The sequence below is a fragment of the Ischnura elegans genome, chromosome 12 (genome assembly GCF_921293095.1).
Source record: "Ischnura elegans chromosome 12, ioIscEleg1.1, whole genome shotgun sequence".
Taxonomy (NCBI): domain Eukaryota; kingdom Metazoa; phylum Arthropoda; class Insecta; order Odonata; family Coenagrionidae; genus Ischnura; species Ischnura elegans.
The window spans coordinates 29,711,007-29,717,578 of NC_060257.1; the positions used below are offsets into that span (position 1 = coordinate 29,711,007).

The window sequence follows — 6,572 nt, forward strand, 5'->3', positions numbered from 1 at the left end:
TTGCAGATTTGCAAGGAATAGTGTCGGACCTCCTGATGAGTTTTGATGTGGAAATACTGTTTACAAGCATTCCATCGGAGAAAGCGGTAAAGACTATGCTAGCATTAGTCGCTGAAGGATTACTGGAAGACATTCGGAAGATGATGAAGTTTTGTAAAAGACCTTAAATTTCCTATGGAATAGAAAGTTCTATGAACAGAAAAAAGGTACATCCTGCCATGGGATCCCCACACACTGTTTCCGGTTGTAGCCACCCTTTACATACTTGGAAAAGTTCAAAGAGCAGGTGCTGAATTCCAACAGAATTACATCAAAACTCTTCTTGAGGGAGGTGGATGATGCTTATGGTATTTTAGGTGTGAATGGATGATGTCATAGTTTTGTCATTGGGCAGTGTGAGAGAAGGAGCTAGACGAATTCCTGGAACATCTGAAAAATCAAGACGATTCAATCTGGTACTATTATTCTATTACTTGTATTCTTATTCCATTTCCATCATATCCATATATGATGGAAATTGAATAAGAAAATAGACCACCAATCTTGGACATCTTCATGAAAAGAAGAATGGCAGGGATATTGGGTCACGAGTTATGTAGGAAGAAGACACACTGAGCGATAATTAGAATCATCTTCACACCATCACCCACTGCAGAAACACACAGTAATCACAATGCTGTATAGCCGAACCCACTCCATTCTAGCCGAACCCACACAAAAATTCATTGAAAAAGTGAGAAACATCATCTGAGGGGAATAATGGAGAAGATGGCTATCATCAAGACATCATTTTGAAGGCCGAGAGAAAAACAGAAATGGCTATAGAAATGACCAGCAATCAAGCGACGGATGTGAGAACAAAACCAGCAGCATTTTCCCTGATACATTGGGACCATTGACATATTGGGAACATATCTCACGGGTTCTAAAAAAACACAACATAGCAATGAGATTTAACTGTACCACCAAAACCAGGCTCCTATTCGTACATGTGAAAGATTGAACTCCTATGCAGAAGAATAGTGGAGTTTATGAAGTGCAATGCAACCGTGGGGGTAGCTACATTGGGCAAACTTCCACATCACCGAAATGTGGCCTATTAGAGTATCAAAGCTGAGCCCACATGGACAGGCCCCATCACACAACATAAAATTTGAATAGGCTAAGCTAATACCTGAAGAATGAAGATATTTTCTGAAGATAATATGTTAGGCCTTAAATAAATCATTAAACCAGGAATTGTACCACAGGTCTTTAGGTCCAGTGGTACGAACATGAGTATGTATACATACTATACATATATGTATACATAGTATAGTTATGCTCGACAAGGGCGAAGCCAGAATTTTTTTCTGGGGAAGGGGCACCAGAGTCTGACAGGCAAATGGTCTTCTAATATTTGGGATTAAAAACTATGTGCAACAATTACTGCATGAAATGCACTCTTAATTTTAATAAAGTAGTTATTAATATGTAAATATTTATATTAAAATATAAAATTTATTGGAATTTGTATTAAAAATTTCATCTATTTTTTAAGCATCTGGGGGGGAGCTATTGCCCCCGTGCCCCCACTAAATTCCCCAGATGATGTTCGACACTGTACGGCAGATTGAGGGATGAGGAGGGGAAGACTGTTACCCCTGTAATTTTAGGAAAAATTGAAAACATGGCAATTTTTAAGGTGGCTCTCCAATGAAAGTTTTTATTTCACTAGCTTGCCACTTGCCTATACTTATCAGATCATAGGTGCATTATTGCTGAGGCATAATTACATACCACCAAGGCACCACGGAAAGTGATGAATTGCCTAAAACAGTGACCTTAATGCCACCTTTGTACGAGAGCAGGTGTCTCCAAATTTTACCACTCAAGGGCTAGTAATATAAACTAAAAACAATACCTGTGTTTGCATCATTTTAGTGGGCCCCGAAATTGCTGTTTGATTGGAAATTCGGCCTGTGCTGGATGAGAATACACCTGGCATAGGTCATAGCCAGTGGAGGATCTAGGGGCAAAAAGCCAGCTGAAATATTTGGGATGTTGATCCGATCAAGCACTTTTCATGCAGTGGAAGAGCCTTTTTTCAATGTTGAAAGGTTTTTTTAGGTTGTTGATTTAAATGCAAACATACCTTCTTTTGTTTCCACATATTATTTCTTCTAAATTGCATAAAAACTGAAAAGTAGTTCCCTCCTATCCAGTGGCACAGCGAGGGGGGGGTTTTGGGGGGATAACCCCCCCCCCCCCCCGAGCTTAGAGAAATTTTTAAGTTTAATCCATTTAACTTGATTGGATTGATATTCGTAATAGAATAGTGTAAGGATTATGAAATATCCCTCAGAAAACCGTAAAACTCACCATTTTGAACATTTTATCTTAAAATTCCGCAGTTTATTAATCTCGCACCTACCGCTTATCCTGGTGGATATTCCATACCCCCACACACGCCGGTATTAGTTGCACCTAAACCCCCCCCCCAGCCTTAATTCCTAGCTACGCCCCTGCTCCTATCTTTCCCTTGAGAAACCAGAATTTTTTCTCCGCATGGCCTGGATCAAAAAAGTATTAGCAGAAAGCGGCATATTGGCAGGGTATGATTCTTCGATGGTAACAACATTAAAACACTTTATTGTCATTCTTAAGAGTACAAACTTCCAAAGATTGATTCATTATCCTAAGCCTCTTTTAACAATGAATTCAACAAAACCTTAAATACCATTCAGTGAAGAAGCACTGAAAATACCAAACAAACAAAATGAGTTTGACCACACACAAAATTAATGCTTTTGAACAAGAAGGAAAGACTACTCTGTTACTTTACAGAGCTGAACTGCTTACCGGATTATGATTAGAAGGACAGAGACTGCGGTACAGTTAAATCGTCCGCTAGTTGAGTATGTAGGAAACATTCCTTTACAGTGTGTGATCAGGGTGAGAGTCCTGCGTATACATCCTCTTCTCCATTAGCTCCAATACATTGCTTCTTTAATCATTGGTCGCATTCAGCAGACTCAACAGTTGCGGAACCGGTGAGACAATTTCTGCTGAACGCCCTTGGTAGCTCACCGGTGTTATTGATCAGACGCCATTTTTTCCACCGGAGAAAATCACCGATCACTGGTTGGAACATGTTGAGAATCAATATGGCTGCGCCCAGTACTAGCACATCTTCTGGTGCTATAGTTGCAAAAATATATGCGTACGGAGGAATGACATATGAAATTCAGGATACTGAAGCAAAACAAGTAAAACTGGCTTCAGGTTTGTCATCGACTAAGTAAGCTATCATCCTGAAAACGAAGGACTATCCTTTCGTGATAGTTTTCATTCCGCGGCCTATTTCTTCTGAGGCGTACGGCTTAGGGATTTCTTCTTAAGAATCTCGTCTCGCGTTGAATTAAACGGAACAAATTGTTCACAGTATCATCGTCTCCTGCAATTAAAATCGCCAGCGCTTCTACAGGTATTGCATTACCGCCCATTTTGAATGTTTCTGCTATTTGGTCACGTGACTGATCACTGCTCAGCAACCGTTCAGCAGATCCCAACGACCGGTCGCTCACCGGTGAGGGATCTCCTGATCCCGGTGAGTATCTGCTGAACGCGACCATTGTCATTAATGGGGGGAGGTGGTCATCTAATTGCTTCCATTTGTTGGGTGCTTTTGCTAGGTATTTAGCTGTAGTATTAAAAATTGTTCCTGATATTTGGCAGATTTGAAACTGAAAACAAGTTACATGCAAAAAAAACTCACTTTTACTGCACAGTTCAGCTAAATATTTATCTACATATTTCCCTTGCAAGGCTTTTTATAAATTGATAACCCATTTCATCAAGGGCTTCAAATGATGGCCTATATATTGGCCATGTGAGATCATTGACCTAGGATCTGAAATAACATAATTTATGGTATGGAAGCAATACAAAAACAGTGAGATTAGTATATAATGTATATATTCTAGTACCTATAACATATGTCATTCAAGAACAAAGGTATGCATTCATGTCATGTTCTTCAAATAGCATAAAATGCTATGTACTTATAATGATAACCATGAAATAAGATGTATCTTCCAAAAGAAAAAAATATAAGAATGATATCACTGACCTGCTTTGAATATGTATTGTCGATGTTTTGGGTAAGTGGGAATTTTTAAGAAATTTCTTCTGCGGTATTTAGCTGTTTTTCCCAGGATTTTGCTGCACACAGTAGATGTTAATATCGGCTTTGTTCATCTCGGTAAACCAGTTATATCCCTCAAGCGTCGCTGAACATCATGAGATGTTGCTGCTGGCAGTACATTTTTCTTTTTGAAATTGTAAGTCAAATGTTTCCATTGTTGCATGACCCCCTCTTCAGTATTTCCAAATACTCACTTCGATGAAATACTACTTTAAATATTTTTTAACATAAAAATGTTGCTTCAGTCATCAATACAAAATTATATCGCGGTTACTGTTATTTACCACCAGTGAATATTGTTTATTCATAAAATAACAATTGAGTTCCAATAATTACTCTGCCATTAATTCAAGCCAAAAGCTCGGAATTAATGTGAAAGTTATAAAATATATACGATCAATTTACTTAGTTTTCATTTAATTGTTTTCTTTTGCGTAGATCAAGATTTTAACGTAAACTAAGTGATGAGATCCAGTATTGAAATTTAAAAGGAGCGCTTGAACTGACTTCACAGGGGCGAGTCTATACAACCTTTGCTAGGAGCTGTTCAGCTTGTTTTTATCAAGCGAGTCGGAAACGGCCATATTTCCCATATTCCAAAGGATAGCTGGAAGGAAAGGAAGGGTGGCGAAACCACGTCGGAATTATGAGTATTAGTGCCATTTTGGCATTAAATTGTTCTGAAAGTAGTAAAGGAGAAAATCTACAAGCAATGCCTTGTTTAAGTAGTTGTAGGTGAGTACAATCTTTTTGCATTTTTATTTTTTATGTTCGTGTTCATGGGAGGAACAGTCGAATGCAATGAACGCTGTAATGGCTGCCTGATGTGATTAACGAGTTTCTCCAAGGTTATTGTGTCTTTTGGATAGACTTATTGTATCGTATAATGAGCGAAAGGTTTACCATTTTATGTAATCCTCATTGATGTTTGAAGATGCCTAACCTCAATTGCTGCTGAGATGAACTGTGAACGAGTCTATCTCTCTGTTAGCCCAGCTGTTTTTTAACATTAGTTCCTTATTAACATAGTAGTATTCCTTATTTTGGTCTCGATTGATTCACATTAATCCGGGAGGTCCCTCGAAAATTAATTCTGGAAGTGTGCTGGTAAATCGTTGTCATTTGGAAATGGATTGATTTTTGCTCGAGTTATGTTTTGGGAAGGCATTTTTAAAGGTCTTCGTTTTGGTTGCTATTAGTCGTGCTAGTAGTGTTGAGATTCTTCCGAAGAGTGAAAAAGCCATATTTTTTGCCCTGCTATTTTTTCAGTTGGTGAGTTGTCACGCTAGGCATTTATATTCACCTTATCGTCCGTAATTAGGTCAGGCAGAGTTTTCATTTCAACTGTAAACTTGTGTACGAAATAGTGGGACGTTCTTTGCGTGGAATGTTTGATTCGCGACGTACCGTAGCGAATGAATTTTGAAATTCTTTATCATTATTTTAGCACAACTTTCTCTTTCACTTTTCATCTCACCCTTTTTTCAGCCATTTTTTAATCGCTTTTCAATGGTCTTTCGATTTGATCGTGTTATTTATGTACGATTGTTTCAAAATCCTCGTAGTAAAAAAGTCTTTTCACTTAAGACTAAATGATGACCGTCAAATGGTGAGGCTTGGTTTATTCTATCTTATCAAATCGTGTGTGCTAAAACCACGTAATTGGGAAAATTTGTGTTTGGACTAATGGCGAAGTTTTAATTTATGGTCAAGATGGAACTTAAGTAGTTGTAGTGATTTATTGCAGATTCCGTTTCGAATTGTTTAACCTGACAGGTTTATTTGTCTGGCTAACCGTATTGAGAATACAAATTCAGCTGAGGTGGTTTAAAGGTTCCGAAACGATTGATTACAATTCGGAGACGATTGTTGTGATAATGTGAGGTTTATATGCATATCATATTTTTATGAGATATTCTGTTTTAAGCGTTTGGTATTCTTCATTTTTCGTTTATTTGTTTCTTTTTTATCTATGTGATCTCATTTTTGCATCAGATCTTCATAATATCATTCATGCGGAATTATTTGTCGTTATGATAAAATCAATTTTCAAGATTAAAAATTAACTAAGTTATGAAATAGTTCGCTTCAAAAGTGATGATAGTTTTAGGATTAAGATGAATATAACAAGTTCGCCCGTATGCTGTTAGCAAAATGCCGTGTGTTGATCGTCAGATACTTGAAACTTTTATTTTTAATGCTGACTCAAATAATGATGACCTTATACTAACGGATACCTATACGTTTTATTTTACTGTTTTAATGATGGTGACAGATTATTCTTAAATATTTCTTATGTTCCACGTTGTTAATCAGGTAATAATTATATTAATGGTAGTTGTAATCCTAGGTTTCTCAAATTGAACCCATATTTTTCTGCTCTCAT

The 6,572-nt window shown here is 37.4% G+C and overlaps 1 long non-coding RNA gene across 1 annotated transcript; it reads right to left on the reverse strand.

Moving 5' to 3' along the window:
* Positions 1-3,677: 3,677 nt before the first annotated feature.
* LOC124169751 lies at positions 3,678-4,475 on the reverse strand. The gene is made up of 2 exons (XR_006867226.1): positions 4,112-4,475; positions 3,678-3,725 (listed from the first exon to the last, which is right to left on the reverse strand). It is a non-coding gene; the product is annotated as an uncharacterized LOC124169751 (long non-coding RNA).
* Between the last annotated feature and the right edge of the window lie 2,097 nt (positions 4,476-6,572).